This window comes from Microcaecilia unicolor, chromosome 2, assembly GCF_901765095.1.
Source record: "Microcaecilia unicolor chromosome 2, aMicUni1.1, whole genome shotgun sequence".
Lineage (NCBI taxonomy): Eukaryota > Metazoa > Chordata > Amphibia > Gymnophiona > Siphonopidae > Microcaecilia > Microcaecilia unicolor.
In genome coordinates this window covers 159091393-159111150 of record NC_044032.1, presented here as the reverse complement: position 1 = coordinate 159111150, position 19758 = coordinate 159091393, and the positions used below count along the sequence as shown (strand labels likewise).

Below are 19758 nucleotides of genomic sequence, written 5' to 3'. Positions count from 1 at the left end.
TCTGTTAGAACATGCTAAGGCCATTTACTAGCACAGCTTAGTAAAAAGGCCCCCAATTTGTAATTGCACCAAAAGTCAGAAGGAAAGAATATACATTCATTTTTATCTCAATAGCTTCTCTATTGTATTGAACAAATGCTGTACATGTATATAACCAATGTATTGTTTGGCAAAACAATAGATAAATACCAAAACAGGAAGAGAGCAGAGACACATGCAAATTCATGTTTGCACTCTGGCTTGAAAGAAGCAATACTATATATGATCTTTAAAATACCATAGCTTAGCCATTTGCTTTTAATTTATGTCTTTTCTACTCCTTCCCTGCCTCCCCTACACCTAATATATTTTCATAGAGTTAAAAATGTGTCTCTCTGTGACCACAGGCTGCTTTAAAAACATTTTTCTTCCTTAAGTTCTTTCTTCTGTGATTTGGGCCATATTCATACCAGACCTTTATTAATGGTGTCTTTACTAGATTAATGCTGGGAGTGAAACATGCAGAAAGTTTTCAAGCAATTCGATTTCAACTCTTTTTCATGTTTATGAACAGTTTTCCAAGCACTCAAAAATGCTTCCCACTCCACAAGCAGGACTCAAGAGGGAAATAAAGCTCCTGAATCTCAATATGTGGATGAGATAACAATACAGGAAAGAGGGAATTAGATTTGTTAGGAACTGGGCAACATTCTAGGGACGGGGGAGAATATTCCGAAAAGATGAGCTCCACCTTAAACAGGGTGAAACCAGGCTGCTGGCACCAAATTTAAAAAGGAGATAGAAAGCTTTTAAAATTAGGGCATGTGAGAAAGCCAACAGTTACTCAAGAGCACATGGTTTGGTGTACGGTACCTTGAAGGACCCTAATCCAAAACAGGGAAGTTAAATGCATCCCAACAGACATGTTGCAATCAAGGCAAAAGTAAGCCAGGTGAATTTTACAGGAAGAGCAGACAGATGATGACTACAAAAATTATTCTCGTCAACTGCCAAGAAGCTTGAAGATAAAAACAAAAACACACTTTGAAATGTCTGTATACAAAAGCTCAAAACCTAAACATAAGATACAACAGATGAGAGGATACAGCACTAAAAAGAAGAGCAATACAATAGGTTATCCCGGAGACCAGGTGGAAGAAGGATTACCAATGGGACACTGATAACAGGGTACAGATTACATTGCAATGATAGAGGAATCGGAGACAACGCTATATTATGGAAGAATTCAGCCAAAGAGAATAAATATTCAACCGGAAACAATCTTAATGAGGAATTGTTATGGATAGAAATTCCATGTCTAAAGGGAAAGAGAATAGCCTGCACCTGGCCAGAATGGACAGATGAAAATATTAGCAGAAATTAGGGAAGCCAACAAATATGGCAAACGCTATAATAATGGGTGATTTAAACTAGTCCATTATTAACTGGATAAGCCTCACATCAGAAAATGCACAGTCTGTGTCATGGTATTGTCGAATTAAGAGTATACATCCCCTGAAGCAGCCCGGTTAGTGAAACAAGGTGCTTCTTGTTGGATTTGGCCCTTTGTGGACTTTGACATAACCTGCAACTGGATTTTAGACTGAGTATTTGCAGCAGGCATAGCGGTTGTTGCAAGAGGAAAAACTGTGAATTTAATGGTAGCCTAACACTAACAAAAACTCCAGTGCGCTACTGTAGCAGATGCAAGAATCAGGACACCATTTCAGTCTGTAAACTGTAAATCTTTCTTTGGAAAAAGTAGCAGATTCCAAAATGTTTTCTGTGATCCTTTCTATTTTTGTTTATAGAATTTATTCCAGCTCAGAAATCTTCTTAGGCCTCTTTGTATACACTACCTGTTTGATATCACCCTACAATCTCCTATGTTTTCATATCCAGGGACATTTGGTGAATCTTGCAAACACACACTGAATGAGCTCCTTTAGCACCAACAGTAATACAGCCAGTTGGTCTCAATTAACAGAATTTAGAAATTCCAGTCTTGTAAATTCCGTTCATCTTCTGTTTAAATACTTTGTATAGTTCATGAAGATTCGCTAGGAGCAGTTTTTTCTGATTATGGATAACCACACCACCAATCTTCACAGAGTCTTTCTTTCCAGGGCAGATTTGGGAAATATCATCCTCTTCAAAAAATTCAGCCACTATAGACGAAACTTCAGATGACAGTTCTTTAAATTTACTGCCTCAGCCATGAAAAGTAGTTTTCCCTAACTTTCAAGATTTCTTAACTATATGTTTGGAAACTCTAAATTCTTCAGTAATTTGCTCTACTGTCCAGTTTGAAGGTACCACTCTCAGTATCTGAATTTTCCTGTTTTACAGGACCTAGCAAATGTATCCTTCATGTTTTTAATTATTTCATCCAGATCAGAACATTTTCTGCAGCTTCGTACTGACTGTAGATCCTCCGTTTCAACTTTCAGTGCACAAGCAAATTCTGTCTTCAAAGTTTCTTTTGTTTGCTCAAGTTTTCTTCTGCCGTAGCCAACACAATCTTTTCTGCACCCAAGAGCAGTTAGACTCATGTTAATATTGGTCTCTTCAAATCTTCTTCATATTCTGATACAGTACCACTGGAACACAAACAACTTGCTGCAGAAGCTGATGTTATAACGCTTCGGACAAAGTTTCTGGCCAGGTTTAATTTCTTGTTCACCTCTACTGCTGTAAGAGATTTTCTTAGCAAGATCCATGGATACTGCTCTCAGCACACCCTTTACTGCAGCAGCATGAACTGAAAATGGATTAGCACATGTCTTTTGCCTAAATTCACACTTGTCCAAGTAAACATTCTGTGACAGTAGCCTAATGTAGCATCTGAAGATGAAACTGTGCCTTCTAGTTCACAGATTCTTGCAAATAGTAGATCCTTCTCATTCTCAGATAAAAAAGACATTCAACACACAGCCTTCTTGCACTGAGTTTTCTGGTGACAATTGCTCTCACAATGAATTCCAACAGATCAAGACCCTAGTATGAGTAAAGCGACCCTGGTGGAAGACGAGACAGGCAGCAGAGTTTTGAACCGATTGGAGAGGGGAGAGGTGACTAAGTGGGAGGCCAGCAAGAAGCAGATTGCAGTAGTCTAAACGAGAGGTGACAAGGGTGTGGATGAGGGTTTGGTAGAGTGCTCGGAAAGAAAGGGGCGGATTTTACGGATGTTGTAAAGAAAAGAAACGACAGGTCTTGGCAATCTGCTGGATAAGAGCAGAGAAGGAGAGAGAAGAATCAAAGATGACCCCAAGGTTTCGAGCTGAGGAGACAGGGAGAATGAGAGAGCCATCAACAGAAATAGAAAACGGGGGGAGCGGGGAGGTGGGTTTGGGGGGGGGGGGGGAATGAGAAGCTCGGTTTTTGGTCATATTTAATTTCAGGTGGCGTTGAGACATCCAGACAGCATGTCAGACAAGCATGCTGAAACTTTGGTTTGGATGCAAGGTGAGATATCAGGGGTAGAAAGGTAGATTTGGGAGTCATCAGCATAGAGATGGTAGGAAAAGCCATGGGATGAGATTAATGAACCAAGGGAAGAAGTGTAGATAGAAAAGAGGAGGGGACCAAGAACAGAACCCTGAGGTACGCTGACAGGCAGAGGGATAGAAGTAGAAGAGGATCCACCAGAGTGAACACTGAAGGTGCAGAAGGAGAGGTAGGAAGAGAACCAAGAAAGGACAGAGCCCTGGAATCCAAGTGAAGACAGGGTATTGAGGAGTATGCTGTGATCGACAGTGTCAAAAGCAGCGGAAAGATCAAGAAGAATGAGGATGGAATAGAGACCTCTGGATTTAGCCAGTAATAGGTCATTGGAGACTTTAGTAAGCGCAGTTCGGTTGAGTGGAGAGGGCGAAAACCAGATTGTAGTGGGTCAAGAATAGCATGTGAGGAGAGAAAATCAAGGCAGCGAAGGTGAACAGCACGCTCAAGTAATTTGGAGAGAAGAGGGAGGAGGGAGATGGGTCGGTAATTAGAGGGACAAGTAGGGTCGAGTGAAGGCTTCTTAAGGAGAGGTGTGACCACAGCATGTTTAAAGGCAGCAGGGACAGTCGCAGGGAAAAGTGAGAGGCCCTGTTTACAAAGGCGCACTAGCATTTTTAGCACATGTAAAAATTATGACCATAATATTCATATGGCGGTCTACATGGTTAGCATGCGCTAAAACGCTAGTACACCTTTATAAACAAGGCCTTAAATTTGTTAAGAAATTGTCCAGAGATCACAGTCAAACTTTAGCGCACTGATTTCTAAAATATTGTATAACAAATCATTGTTGAACAGAGTCAATATGGAATCTAACTGAAATGTAATCGTGTAACCTGTGTCCAGTTATTCTTGGTGGTCAGCTGTGCCAAGAATCTCACTGGCCAGAATTTCACATGTCAAGCTCTCATTGGCTAGAAAGCTTTGTTGGCTTGACCTATTTTCCAAACCAAATCCAAAGATATGGATTTTATATTTAACATTGGTTTACCTTTAGAAACTTTAAAAATAGTTTACACAGCAATTATCTAGAAGTTATTGAAAATCTGTAGACAGACCTACAGATCAGTGCAATTTAGACAAAATAATTTTGGACTCTTTTTATGCAACAATTACTCTGGAAGAGAACTGTATAGCAGAATGCTTGTCTGCTTTATATTTTAAGAGAGCTAAATTATGACTAAACATCATAAAATTGGATCTAAACATTTACAAGTTCACTTAATTTAAGCAACCAATACTAGAATTTTTACAGGTTACTTATGATGTGCATATAGTTCTACAAGATAACTTCTGGCTCATAAAGATTAGCATATAAAGCTTGAGAGAAGCAAAATGAAACTGGCATCAAATAAAAGAAAAGGACTTTTCTTGCACTTTCAAATGATGTAAACCTTGTTTTTGTACTACCTGTCCCACATGATAAAAGTTGCCTCTGAAGTGGACTCTCAGAGTATGACAATTTTCAGTGAGGCATGTCAGGAAAACTATAGCTTCCAGCCGCACAAATGAACACATATTGCTCATTTTAACCAGTGCTAAAGGAAAGATTTTCCTTTAATATCTTTGGTTTGCTGAAAGTGGCATTTTGTTACATGAGATTGAATAAAATCCCATTTTAACAATATCTCGGAAACCATGTGTCCCAGCTCACAATGGGCTACAGTCTCTGAATCTACACAGAATTCTGAATAAGTGGTGCAAATTTCACAGCTGTAGGACACTTAATGGCAGAGTTATTAAGACCTAAAAGCTGCCCCAACTTTCATTCAGCTACAAACTGTGCCGACCCCCTGCTGGATAAAAAGCAGATATCTCAAAAATGGTTGAAGAAAGAAGTCTGAAATTTTACAGTTTTCCATCTTGTACATTAGTTTCCGTTCTGGTAGATTATTATCAATTTCTGAAAGGGTGAGGTAGGGGACCATTGGTTGAACTGACATGGAATGACCCACCACTTTTGGAAGAACCGTGCGCAGGGAGACCTCCTACTTCCGAAAAGTGAAGAAAGGGATCCTGACAAGAGAGCATGAAGCTCCAAAACCCCCAAGTACTAACACAACAGCCACCAAGAACGCTGTCTTTAGCCTAAGATCTTTCAAGGAGACCTTCTGGAGTGGCACAAAAGGAGGCTTACATTAACATTCCACTCTGGACATAGCATACGAAAGGGAGGCCACAAGCAGCCAGCTCCCCGCAAGAATAAAATCATATCCAAGCCACAAGAGAGATCTCCTGTAGTCAGCCCATGAAACAAGCCATCTGAATTTTTGGAGAACGTAACGTCAATCCTTTCTGAATGTCTGCCTGGAGAAACACTAGAATGTGCACCATCTGAGAAGAGAAGGGAGAAGGTCAGTGCTCCGAACACCAGCCCCTGGACAACCTCCACACCTTTGCATTCGCCATGGATGTAGAGAACTTCCAAGCCTGAAGCAAGGTAGCTATGACCGAATCAGAATCATCTCAACTGAGCCCTTTCAATGGCCAAGCCATCAGATCAAAGGGGCATTGATCCGCCATGAGCACCAGACCTTACTTCAGTAGGTTGTGTACCTGCAGAAAATGGAGAGTATCCCTGTACAACAGTCAAATCAGGTCCGAGTACCACGGTCTCTGCAGCCATCCGGGGCTACGAGAATTATTATACCCCAGTACAGTATGATCCTTTTCAACAAACAGCCTACGGACCAAGGAGGGAAAACATACAGTAGATATGTCTCTGGCCAGGGATACAGAAAGGCATCAAACCCAGTTCTTTCCAATGGCTGAAAAACTTTAGCACTTTGGCATTCCTTTTCATTGCTATCAAGTCTAGAAGCAGAGAACCGTATCAGTCCACTATCAGCTGAAACCCTGGCTGGATATTCCCATTCTCCTGGGTCGGAATGCCTGCTGAAAGAGTTCGCCTCCGTATTCCAGGACCAAAATTTGAGCTGCCAACAAGCAAGAAGATTTTTCTCTGCCCAACTCACGGAGGGAGGTTTCCTCCACTGCCATTAGATGGCCGCAGATCCCACCTTGCTTGTTAATATAGGCCACTGTCATTGCATTGTTTAAGAAAACTCCACAATGGAGAAATCCAAGCGATTTATCAACCACTGAGACTCCTGTTCTGTCCAGGTGCCTTGTGCCACATGAGCTCCCCAACCCGACTTGTAGGCATCAGTTGTCACCACCTCCCACTTATCGGAAAGGGAGCTCAGACAGTCAAATTTCTGGGCGACCACCACCATTGCATATTGCATCTGGCAACCAGCATCCAAGGAAGATGAAGGTAATACTTCTGTGACACAGGAGGATCAGCAGCTGAGAAGACTCCTGTAATGGTCATATATGAGCCCTTGCCAATGATACCACTTCCATCGCCACCGTCAATAATCCCAGAACTTGAACGTAGCTCCAGACCCTGAGCCAGCCTTGACAGAGAAGATGAATCTGTCGAACCATCTTTGACCTCTTGCATTCCGCGAGAAAGATCCTCTTCCCTTGCTGTGTTGAATAAAACATCCAGATACTCCAGCATCTGCTCTTCTCGAAATTAAATCACCCAACCCAACAACTGCAGAAGACCGACAACTTTGTATATTGCTACCTTGCTGTCTGAATAGAATGACACACGAATGAGCAAGTCATCAAGATATGGGCGATTTTCGATTCCCTGGTGCTGAAGGAAGGCCACCACCACTGCCATAACCTTGGTAAGCCTTCTTGGTGCCATGGTGAGGCCAAAGGGCAAAGCCCTGAATCAACAGCTCAGCACCGCAAAATGTAGAAGTCTCTGATGCAGCAGCCATATGGGTATATGCAAGTACGTTTCCTTGAGATCAAGAGCAGTGAGAAATTCTCCCTCTTGAACCAAGGCTTTGACTGCTCTCAGAGGTAGCGGTTTAGATCTTTGAGATCTAAGGCTGGATGAAGGGGGCCTTCTTTCTTTGGGACAATGAAGTGGATAGAGTATCCACCTTGTCCCTGTTCAGCCTAGGGAACTGGAACAATGGCCCGGAGCGCCAGCAAGGAATCTAGTGGCCAGAACCTCAACTGCCTTGGTTTCCTTTGGATAAGGAGACTGCAAGAAGAGAGGAGCGACAAGGTGGGATAACTCCAACTTGAACCTTCTGCAAGAATATCTAGAATCCACGGGTCTGACATGATTTTGGCCCAGTCCTTCCAAAACTCCTGAAGATGTCCTCCCACCAGAGGAAAAGGGTAGATCAGACTCGTTTCACTGTGAAACTCAAGCGGCACTGAGCATTCTAGCTGACAGATGAGAACTTCTTGTCTACATGAAAGGAAGATCGGCAAGCCTCAAAGCAGGACTTCTAACCATAGTGCCGACAACTAGGCCAGTACCATCTGCTGTCTCAAAATTGAGATCAAGAGCCTCCTGAAGACGGATGACCAGAAGTTTTCAGCTTATCCTCCAGCAACCACTGTGGCTTGGTTTCCCCCAGTTCTTTCGCCAAGTTACTAAGATCTTCTCCAAACAGCCACTTGCCCTGAAATGGCAGTTTAACTAGACATGACTGACGCTGAATCCGCTGCCCAATGCTGCAACCAGCGCTGCCAACATGCTGTACATAAGTACATAAGTAGTGCCATACTGGGAAAGACCAAAGGTCCATCTAGCCCAGCATCCTGTCACCGACAGTGGCCAATCCAGGTCAAGGGCACCTGGCACGCTCCCAAAACGTAAAAACATTCCAGACAAGTTATACCTAAAAATGCGGAATTTTTCCAAGTCCATTTAATAGCGGTCTATGGACTTGTCCTTTAGGAATCTATCTAACCCCTTTTTAAACTCCGTCAAGCTAACCGCCCGTACCACGTTCTCCGGCAACGAATTCCAGAGTCTAATTACACGTTGGGTGAAGAAAAATTTTCTCCGATTCGTTTTAAATTTACCACACTGTAGCTTCAACTCATGCCCTCTAGTCCTAGTATTTTTGGATAGCGTGAACAGTCGCTTCACATCCACCCGATCCATTCCACTCATTATTTTATACACTTCTATCATATCTCCCCTCAGCCGTCTCTTCTCCAAGCTGAAAAGCCCTAGCCTTCTCAGCCTCTCTTCATAGGAAAGTCGTCCCATCCCCACTATCATTTTCGTCGCCCTTCGCTGTACCTTTTCCAATTCTACTATATCTTTTTTGAGATACGGAGACCAGTACTGAACACAATACTCCAGGTGCGGTCGCACCATGGAGCGATACAACGGCATTATAACATCCGCACACCTGGACTCCATACCCTTCCTAATAACCCCAACATTCTATTCGCTTTCCTAGCCGCAGCAGCACACTGAGCAGAAGGTTTCAGCGTATCATCGACGACGACACCCAGATCCCTTTCTTGATCCGTAACTCCTAACGCGGAACCTTGCAAGACGTAGCTATACTTCGGGTTCCTCTTACCCACATGCATCACTTTGCACTTGTCAACATTGAACTTCATCTGCCACTTGCACGCCCATTCTCCCAGTCTCGCAAGGTCCTCCTGTAATTGTTCACATTCCTCCTGCGACTTGACGACCCTGAATAATTTGTGTCATCGGCGAATTTAATTACCTCACTAGTTATTCCCATCTCTAGGTCATTTATAAATACATTAAAAAGCAACGGACCCAGCACAGACCCCTGCGGGACCCCACTAACTACCCTCCTCCACTGAGAATACTGGCCACGCAATCCTACTCTCTGCTTCCTATCTTTCAACCAGTTCTTAATCCATAATAATACCCTACCTCCGATTCCATGACTCTGCAATTTCTTCAGGAGTCTTTCGTGCGGCACTTTGTCAAACGCCTTCTGAAAATCCAGATATACAATATCAACCGGCTCCCCATTGTCCACATGTTTGCTTACCCCCCTCAAAAAAATGCATTAGATTGGTGAGGCAAGACTTCCCTTCACTAAATCCGTGACAGCCTAAGACATACTGTGGACCATAACATGTCAAACAGCATCTGCCAAGTAGACCAACCCCGCTTCCAACCATCTAGTGTTGCCAACTGCTGATGCCAGTTCAGGCATGAACAAGCTACAAATTGTTACTTGAAGGCCCAAAGAGGCCACACTTCAAAGGCTTGTTTCAGCGAGTCTTATAGCTTCCTGTCCTGTAGGTCTTTTAGGGCAATGTCACTTCCAATGGCAAGGTGGTCTTCTTAGTCATCACTGTAACCAAGAGGTTCACCCTGGCAAGCTGTAGTTTATCTTTCTCCTCCAGAACCAACTGGTAGAGGTGAGTCATTGCTCTTCCCAATCTCAACCCCTGCGTCCAGAGAAACCCATTCTGCTGTAATCAGGTGCTAAATTTTTGGATGCATTAGGAAGGCCTTAGAAGAGCGTCTAAGTCCCCTTATGATCAACAAAGATAGAATTCCTGATGTTGAAGCAAAAGGCTTCTCAATGGAAAGCACCACCAGTACCTATTAGATTGTAAGCTCTTTGAGCAGGGACTGTCTTTCTTCTATGTTTGTGCAGCGCTGCGTACGCCTTGTAGCGCTATAGAAATGCTAAATAGTAGTAGTAGCAGTACCTCAAAAATAAAGAGTACTGAGCTCCTCTTTATGAAACCTCAGTACTTTGAGATAATCTTCCTCCTCTAACGGCTCCTTCAACAATAGCGCCTATGAATAGAATAAGGCCACATCATATAAGGAGGGAGGAGCAGAGACAGACCTCCAGGAGTAGGCAGATGAGGCTCGAGATCTCTTAGGAGCCGGAGGGACAGCAAGGCGGGCAACTGAAGCACCTTGCACCAACTCTACTGGCCTTGCTTTGATAAATAAGCCTGGTAAACTCCAGAGAAAAAGATCTTGATGCAGCTGAATGAGGCTGTAAAATGGCAGCCGTGCTCTGTACATGATCAGACAGAGGCTGTTCCTCACTGCCAGTTGTCTTGATAAAATGGTACCCGTTCTCACGTTCTTCTACGTCAAGCTGCACACCAACCCTGCCAGAGAGCACAAAGTGTCGGACATATTTGGATGCTGCGTCAAATCTGAAAACATGCTGCAGTCGACCATTTCTTCTGCATCCTGCGGGAACCTAGCTTGCACGCACTGCAGCACCCCGATGCCGGCCGGCATTTCCCACAGCAGGAACACCACTTAACTGCCTCCGTGAGTGTTGCCATTCCAGCCCCCCCTCCCCCCAAAGTCACATGTGGAGCACAATGCAGTCCCAAGGAGCGAGGTCAGGATCCCTCCCATTGCACCAGGCAGAACGTGTATATTTCTACTGAGCCAAACTTTAGTCGGACTTACCAATGCCTGCTGCTCCCCCGAAGCTCTCAGTCTCCACAAGTCTTACCCCAGAAGGATCAGGACTTCTTCACTAAACCTCTTTCTTTTAAGGTTGTTGTGCTGGTTATGGAAAGCTTCACAGGAAACAAGGGAGAGGTGAAGGGAGGGAAGAAGTAAATTTGTAGGGCCACAGAGACAGGGTTCTGAAGACCTCCAGGATATGACTCTGCAGACTCAAGCCATCTGCAAAGCTCAACTGGGGACAAGTTGACCAAATGGACCAGGAGCAAGTCACTCAGAACCAGAGGCTGAAAAGTGTGTCCATCCACTTGCTGGAGACAGAAAATACTGAGGAGCTGGACTGGATGCCAAGAGAGATCTGTCACAGCTCAGTTTTCAGTTCTCTAAAGTAGAGATAGAGATTGCTGGTTGACAGACACAACTATCTCACAGGTTCGGAACAGTGGGAAGCTACATAATGGAAGTGCCTTTTATCCCAGCTCTACGGAATAAACTATTATCATTTCTGCAATAAGTGATTTGAGTACACATAGGTGAACCTTATAAATGTATCTAGTAAATTGGAGAAATTTATTGTGCAGAATCTGGATAAATTGACAGTTTATATGGTTTCAGTTATTCCTTTATTGTTCAAACATTAAAATAGCTCTCACACTCTGTTTTATTTGTATGTTTTTGTCAATTTTATCAATGTTCTTATGTAATCCTTCCTGAGCTCTTTGGAATAGCCTAATATTGAAAAATAGAATGAAAAAAAAAAAAACAGGAAAAATGAACCAAGTTTTGGAAAATCAGCTTAAAATAAATTTTTTGCTTCAGTCTTCACTAAGGTATATTAGAAGCAAGAAGACAGCAAAAGAATCAATTGGATGGTAAAAGGGGCACTCAGGGAAGAAAAGGCCATAGCGGAAAGATTAAATAAACTATTTGCTTCAGTCTTAACCAAGGAAAATGTGGGAGATACACCAATGCCAGAGAAACTGAATCAAATCTCTGTAAACCTGGAAAAAGTAATGGGGCAATTTGACAAATTGAAGAGTAGCAAATCCAAGAGTACTGACAGAATTGAAAACTGAACTTGTAGAACTACTGTTAGTAATTTAATTCAACTTTAAAATCAAGCATGGTACAGGAAGATTGGAGGTGGCCAATGTAACGCCAATTTTTTTTAAAGGGTTCCAGAGGTGATCCAGGAAATTATAGACCACTGAGCACCATGTAAGTGCCAGACAAAATGGTAGAGATTATTATAAAGAACAAAAATTACAGAGCATATACATAAGCATTGATTAATGAGAAAGTCAACATGGATTTAGTCAACGGAAATCTTGCCTCACCAGTCTACTACATTTCTTTGAAGGGATGAACATGTGGATAAAGGTGAGCCGGTTTATATTGTGTATTTGGATTTTCAAAAGGCATTTGACATGAAAGGCTCCTGAGGAAATTAAAACGTCATGGGATAATGCCTTGTATCGCTTTTGTATCACTCCATGGTACGACTGCACTTCAAATATTGCGTGCAAATCTGGTCATCACATCTCAAAGATGATATAGTGGAATTAGAAAAGGTACAGAGAAGGGTGACAAAAATGATAAAGGAGATGGGACAACTTCCCTATGAGGAAAGGCTAAAGCGGCTAGGGCTCTTCTGATTGGAGATAAGACGGCTGAGGGGAGATACAATAGAGGTCTATAAAATAATGAGTGGAGTAGAACAGGTAGTCGTGAATCGCTTGTTTACTCTTTCCAAAAATACTAGGACTAGGGGGCACGCAATGAAGCTACAAAAGTAGTGAATTTAAAACGAACTGGAGAAAATATTTCTTTACTCAACGTGTAATTGAACTCTGGAATTTGTCGCCAGAGGATGTAGTAAAAGCAGTTAGCATAGTGGGGTTTAAAAAAGGTTTGGATAGTTTCCTTTAAAAAAAAAAGTCCATTAACAATTATTAAAAGGGATTTGGGGAAAATCCACTGCTTATTTCTAGGATAAGCAGCATAAAATGTATTGTACTGTTTTGGGATCTTGCCAGGTACTTGCAACCTGGATTGGCCACTGTTGGACACAGGATGCTGGGCTTGATGGACCTTCGGTCTGTCCCTGTATGGCAATACTTATGTTCTTAAATACTGGTTAAAAGATAGAAATCAAAGAGTAGGATTAAGTGGTTAGTATTCTCAATGGAGAAGGGTAGATAGTGGGGTTCCCCAGGGGTCTGTGCTGGGACCACTGCTTTATAACATTTATAAATGATTTAGAGATGGGAATAACTACAGAGGTAATTAAATTTGCTGATGACACAAAGTTATTCAAAGTTGTTAAGTTGCATGAAGATTGTGAAAAATTGCAAGAGGACCTTACAAGACTGAGCATCCAAATGACAGATGACATTTAATGTGAACAAGTCCAAACTGATGCATGTGGGAAAGAGGAACCCAAACTACAGCTACGTGATGCAAGGTTCCACATTAGGAGTCATCAACCAGGAAAAGGATCTAGGCGTCAAGTGTTAAGGGGACTGCAAGAACCAGGCAGAAATTATTCAAGCATTCACTGAATGAGTACATAGTAACAGGCAACAGCATAACACCAGAAGTGAGAGCATAAAGAAGAGTTTCTACATCTCTCTGGTAGGGATGTTAGCAGAGCTCCCTTTGAAAATCTGATCTGGAGAGCTCCACTAATGACAACATATCCGTGTACAGTGGGGGAAATAAGTATTTGATCCCTTGCTGATTTTGTAAGTTTGCCCACTGACAAAGACATGAGCAGCCCATAATTGAAGGGTAGGTTATTGGTAACAGTGAGAGATAGCACATCACAAATTAAATCCGGAAAATCACATCGTGGAAAGTATATGAATTTATTTGCATTCTGCAGAGGGAAATAAGTATTTGATCCCCCCCAACCAGTAAGAGATCTGGCCCCTACAGACCAGGTAGATGCTCCAAATCAACTCGTTACCTGCATGACAGACAGCTGTCGGCAATGGTCACCTGTATGAAAGACACCTGTCCACAGACTCAGTGAATCAGTCAGACTCTAACCTCTACAAAATGGCCAAGAGCAAGGAGCTGTCTAAGGATGTCAGGGACAAGATCATACACCTGCACAAGGCTGGAATGGGCTACAAAACCATCAGTAAGACGCTGGGCGAGAAGGAGACAACTGTTGGTGCCATAGTAAGAAAATGGAAGAAGTACAAAATGACTGTCAATCGACAAAGATCTGGGGCTCCACGCAAAATCTCACCTCGTGGGGTATCCTTGATCATGAGGAAGGTTAGAAATCAGCCTACAACTACAAGGGGGGAACTTGTCAATGATCTCAAGGCAGCTGGGACCATTGTCACCACGAAAACCATTGGTAACACATTACGACATAACGGATTGCAATCCTGCAGTGCCCGCAAGGTCCCCCTGCTCCGGAAGGCACATGTGACGGCCCGTCTGAAGTTTGCCAGTGAACACCTGGATGATGCCGAGAGTGATTGGGAGAAGGTGCTGTGGTCAGATGAGACAAAAATTGAGCTCTTTGGCATGAACTCAACTCGCCGTGTTTGGAGGAAGAGAAATGCTGCCTATGACCCAAAGAACACCGTCCCCACTGTCAAGCATGGAGGTGGAAATGTTATGTTTTGGGGGTGTTTCTCTGCTAAGGGCACAGGACTACTTCACCCGCATCAATGGGAGAATGGATGGGGCCATGTACCGTACAATTCTGAGTGACAACCTCCTTCCCTCCGCCAGGGCCTTAAAAATGGGTCGTGGCTGGGTCTTCCAGCACGACAATGACCCAAAACATACAGCCAAGGCAACAAGGAGTGGCTCAGGAAGAAGCACATTAGGGTCATGGAGTGGCCTAGCCAGTCACCAGACCTTAATCCCATTGAAAACTTATGGAGGGAGCTGAAGATGCGAGTTGCCAAGCGACAGCCCAGAACTCTTAATGATTTAGAGATGATCTGCAAAGAGGAGTGGACCAAAATTCCTCCTGACATGTGTGCAAACCTCATCATCAACTACAGAAGACGTCTGACCGCTGTGCTTGCCAACAAGGGTTTTGCCACCAAGTATTAGGTCTTGTTTGCCAGAGGGATTAAATACTTATTTCCCTCTGCAGAATGCAAATAAATTCATATACTTTCCACAATGTGATTTTCCGGATTTAATTTGTGATGTGCTATCTCTCACTGTTACCAATAACCTACCCTTCAATTATGGGCTGCTCATGTCTTTGTCAGTGGGCAAACTTACAAAATCAGCAAGGGATCAAATACTTATTTCCCCCACTGTATATACTAAGTAGACGGAAGTTCTCAACCCAAAGAATTTACCCAGGATAACTATTTAGAACTTGGACAGTTTTCAAATTAATTTGCCCAAATACTGCCCCATTATATCTCAAATTTATCAAAGGCACCAACGAAAGCTAAATATTTTCTTCCATTTATGCTCAATATTTTCTTCCATTTGTAAAGCCTTTTTGACATTATACGTAACCTGAAATCGGTCTACGAAATGACCAATTTCCGCAAACTCCTGAAAACTTATCTCTTCGACAAAATATATCATAAAGAACAACACGTGTAACTCTACTTTCTTTAAGTTACTCAGGAATGTTCTTTAATGTCTTCTGCTTTCACACTATCATGCACCTAATGTCTATGGCTTTAACACTATCATGTATTTTACCATCATGTAACCAAAACTTCTGCTAAAACAAATGTATACTCTTTTCTATTTCTAATATTATGTATTTCACCATCATGTACCCAAAACTCGCTGTAAAACCAAATGTACATTCTTTTCTATTTCCAGTATCCTCGATGAACTGTAAGCCACATTGAGCCTGCAAAAAAGGTGGGATAATTTGGGATACAAATGTAATAATAATACCTTTCTAGATTTATACCTCAGACACACTTGCCTGTAAATCTCACTTTTGGGCTTTCAATATCGCTCTCTGGGGCAGTACATTTCTAGTATTTCACTTCTACCAGACACAAGAGAGGGTGAAAATTACTTCGGCCCACTGCTCTAACCACTCTTGCACTCTCCACTCGCTCTCTGCTATTGCTGCCAACCCAGAACTATGCCCTGCAGCTTCCCTTTGCTATGGTTCCAAAGGTAAAACATGGTGGGGGAGAGGTAAGCCCATGAACAAAAAGCCCTGGAGGGAATGGGATAGTGAAAAAATGTGACTAGGGGGGCAGGGGATTGAGAAAACAATAAATGGATGTCTATGGTAGGTTAGTCTAGGATCTGACCCAGATATCAAGGAAAAACAGGGCAGGATGGCAGGAGAAGGTAAAAGTAAAACAAATGAGGATGGGATTTAGTGTTTATTCAATTATATACAAGCAGATTTTCAAATGTCCAAGCAACAGGTTAGATGGTAGGCCTGACCGTAAAGAAATTAATCCCCCCACATTATATTGGTTAATAGATGTTACTCAGGAATGCGACTAGATTTGGGTTGGAAACTACGCAAGTATGTTGCATTTTCCAATACATATATGTATTTTTCTTGTACAAAAAGGGGAGGAGCAGATATCTGCTGCAAGTAGTTTCTATTTGAAAATCCACTAAGGATCTCTCCAGTGGACCCAAGAGGGCCAAAAAGAAGTCAACCACCAGGTAAAGGAGTGGTGCTACCAGTGGCTTGCCCTGGGACTGGTAGCATGGAATGTTGCTATTAATTGGATTTCCGCCAGGTACTTATGACCTGGATTGACCACTGTTGGAAGCAGGCTGTTGGGCTAGACCCAATGTGGCTATTCTTATGCTCTTAACTGCCTCTGGCTTACAAATACACGTAAGTAACCCACGCAGAGTAGCAAAGAACTTCACACAACCTCCCTAGTTCTGGTGGCTGTGTGGGCTAAGAATGCTTGCTAGTATGATATGTGAGGCAGCCAGTGTGTTGAATAAAGCACATTTGTAAGAACCAGAAAACATGAATCAGCTTCCCAGTGGAAGCAAGAACAGAATTTGAACATGAAGCAAGAAGGTTAGAACAGAGGAAAAGATCTTAAGTTCTGGGTCTAAGAAAGTAAATTTATGTACTCATCTAGCCAAAAGGCAATGAACCTGAACGGAAGACACCTGGTTTCACAAAATAACCCACCAGGTTTTTACTCAGCCATCATCTACTGTGTTACTCTGAATGATTTTGCTTCCTTTCACTACCTACTAAATTATGTAAAAAAAAAAAAAAAAAAAAAAAGACACCTTCAAGTAAGAAAAACACAGCTTTACTCATACTAGTCGATGTGTGATCTGGTCGTCTTGCACCAATCCAAAACAAACCTCTTGTCCGATTGACCCTGCTCTACAGACTAGTTATTCATTCTTATCCTTTTTATAGATAAATTCCCAGTACCATGCACTGTACTAAAATAAATGCTGCACCTGTCTAGGAAAATGGCAGATGCTGTAGTTATTTGATTGCAAGACTAACAGTATCGTCAGATAAACGTAGCTCAGCAATATGTCTATTTACAATCCATACACTAACCACGAAAAAAGTTCCCCTCCCCCGCCCCCGGAATAAAACACCAGTCTTGTACATCAAGGTCTACGTACTATATAACCTCTCTGTTTTTCTACAGAGACCCACTGGCAAATAACAGCCGTGGCACGCACAAGCAAGAGACCACCTTAAATATAAAGCAAAAGAGTGTACTTTTCAGGAGCAGAAGGCACTTTGGTAATTGCTGAAGTAGCCTTTACATATCCTTTCCTGTACGAGGATCGCCGATGACCTCATTAAGCCAGCCTGCTGGGGGTTGCTGCTGCGCTCACCTCCACTCTTCCTTGTTACTGCGAGCCTAGAGCCCGGGCCTTCCCCGAAATGCTGATCGGATAAAGCAGGGGGAACGCGCCCTGCCAGCACAGCTCCGACTCTGGGGACTCTGCACCATCAGGGCATCCGCCTCATCACCTGTACACCGGCCACAGGATTGACGGGAAGGAAGCACGGGACTCAGCGCACTCCCTCCCGGGAACCGCCCCGCCTGAGCCGCTTCGTGCCTCCCCGCTCCTGTCCCTCCCCGAGCAACGCCAATCGCCTACCTCTCGGCGCCACAGCAGCAGCAACAACAACCGCCTCGCCTCTCTGGTGAAGCTCTCTTTCTCCCGCGCCGGCGAAAGAGAAAGATCGCAATAGCTAGTGCGAGGAAAGCCACTCCCTCCTCAGCCCGCCCTTCCTGCTGGAGGGAGAGACGGTGCGGGGGCTCAGCGCTCCCCCATGAGGCGGGGAAGGGGGTAACACAGTGTCTGACAGCTCACAGCTTCGGGAGAGGGTTTTGGACTTTTCAGAGAGGAATCTTTGCTTTTGGAGGAGGGGCCATAATACAGATTCAGATTATGAGAACTTTGTCGACATGACAACTTTGCCTGTGTTGCTAAATTAAATATGTAAGCACATGAGCAGGGGGTTACCATATGGCTCCAGAAAAAGGAGGACGGATTGAGCCAGCCGGGTTTTACTTCCATTGCTTTCCATTGAAAGCAATGGAAGTAAAACCCGGCTGGCTCAATTACTTCCATTGAAAGCAATGGAAGTAAAACCCGGCTGGCTCAATCCGTCCTCCTTTTTCTGGAGCCATATGGTAACCCGCAGGGTGAACTAGGCCTTGAAAGGAAGGGCTTTGGAGGAGGGGCTCTTGCTATCTGGGTTGAGAGGATTGCCTAAATTGGTAAACAGGAACTTTCTGGGGGATGGAGACATGTACGATTGATGAGGGGAAGCTCTTTGCGGGCCTAAATTTCACACTAGCAAACACCAAGGTCTGTCCTAAAGAGTTAGGTGTACGCTATGAATAAGATTGAAAGCCAATGCGTGAAAATTTTCTCACAGTGAATTTGCAATATAAATTGTAAAGATGTGCCTGATGTACACCTTTGCAAGCATCTCTACGCTCCCCCCTCCCAGTGTAGCATTGTTGCAGGAATGGATGCATGAATTTGTGATACTTCAGGAGTCAGACAGCACACACCAGTATGAGAGAAAAATCTTCTTTATTTGCCAGCAAACAAAGCAAGACATCAGTTCTAGCTCTCTTCTCTTTCTCTCAGCTCTCTGTGTCTTTGTCTCAGCTGCTTCTCTTCTTATGCTGTCTTCTCCTTCTTCTGTCTGTTCCTTCTGTCCTTCTCTTTCTTCTGAGCTCCTTCTGACGTAAACTGCTTCTGCTCCTACTTAAATAGGGTCCTAAGCCCTCCTCCTAGCCTAGCCCCCTTTACTCCCAATTGGTTAAGAAATTGATTGGCTACCTTGCCTCAACCAATCATTACTTTTGAAATATCAGTTACATAGGTTCCAGACATCCTAAACTGACCTCTGACCTGGGGCCCCTTAAGCCAGACATTTGGTCTCCAGTCTCTTACATGTTATTATGATTGATTTCTCATATTCCTAGTACTAACTGCTAACTAAACTCTGGCATTCATTAAAGGGGTCAAAAGCCAATCTTACTTAATAGCATACATATCAGGTTATTACTTCCAGGAGGCCAGTCCTACACTTAGCTATAATTAATCAAGGAGAAGAGAGCTGACTAGTTCTGACCTCTTCACCTATCAGCTTATACATTGAACCAGCCAGAACTATGGCTAAGTCAAACCACATGTTGATCTCCTCAATGCAGTCCTTGCTTGACCTCTTAAACAGCAGACAAAGAGTAATACAGAATTTAACAGATATTCTACACAGACACAAACCTTATTAATTTACACAGAATACAACATATTCTAAAGTAAGCATCCTTATAACACATATTCTAAATATCAAAAACTTGTAAATACTAATCTATTGCCTCTCTCTCTCTAAATAGTATTTTCTATCTAAGCATTTTTCTATTTAATCCTAAACAAACTGCCTGCCTACAAAACTATTCAGTATGCCTAATAATATACAGCTGTTGAGCTAGCTTTCATTATTCACAAGGGTGAAAGAAATTCCTTTCTCTGACCTTTCTAACCCTTTTGCTCGACAGCTA

General features: G+C 43.0%; 1 protein-coding gene across 4 annotated transcripts in view; it reads right to left on the bottom strand.

Annotated features, from left to right (window-relative positions):
- Positions 1 to 18039, bottom strand: part of C2H5orf30 (chromosome 2 C5orf30 homolog) — a 40687-nt gene extending 22648 nt beyond the window's left edge. Inside the window, exon 1 of one of the 4 annotated variants that reach the window (XM_030193446.1) lies at positions 17834 to 18039. The gene's annotated coding sequence lies outside the window, so the exon portion shown is untranslated. Of the gene's footprint in view, positions 1 to 17444; positions 17473 to 17563; positions 17770 to 17833 lie in introns of those variants that run through there. The other 3 variants (XM_030193443.1, XM_030193449.1, XM_030193447.1) reach the window with 3 other exon arrangements.
- Between the last annotated feature and the right edge of the window lie 1719 nt (positions 18040 to 19758).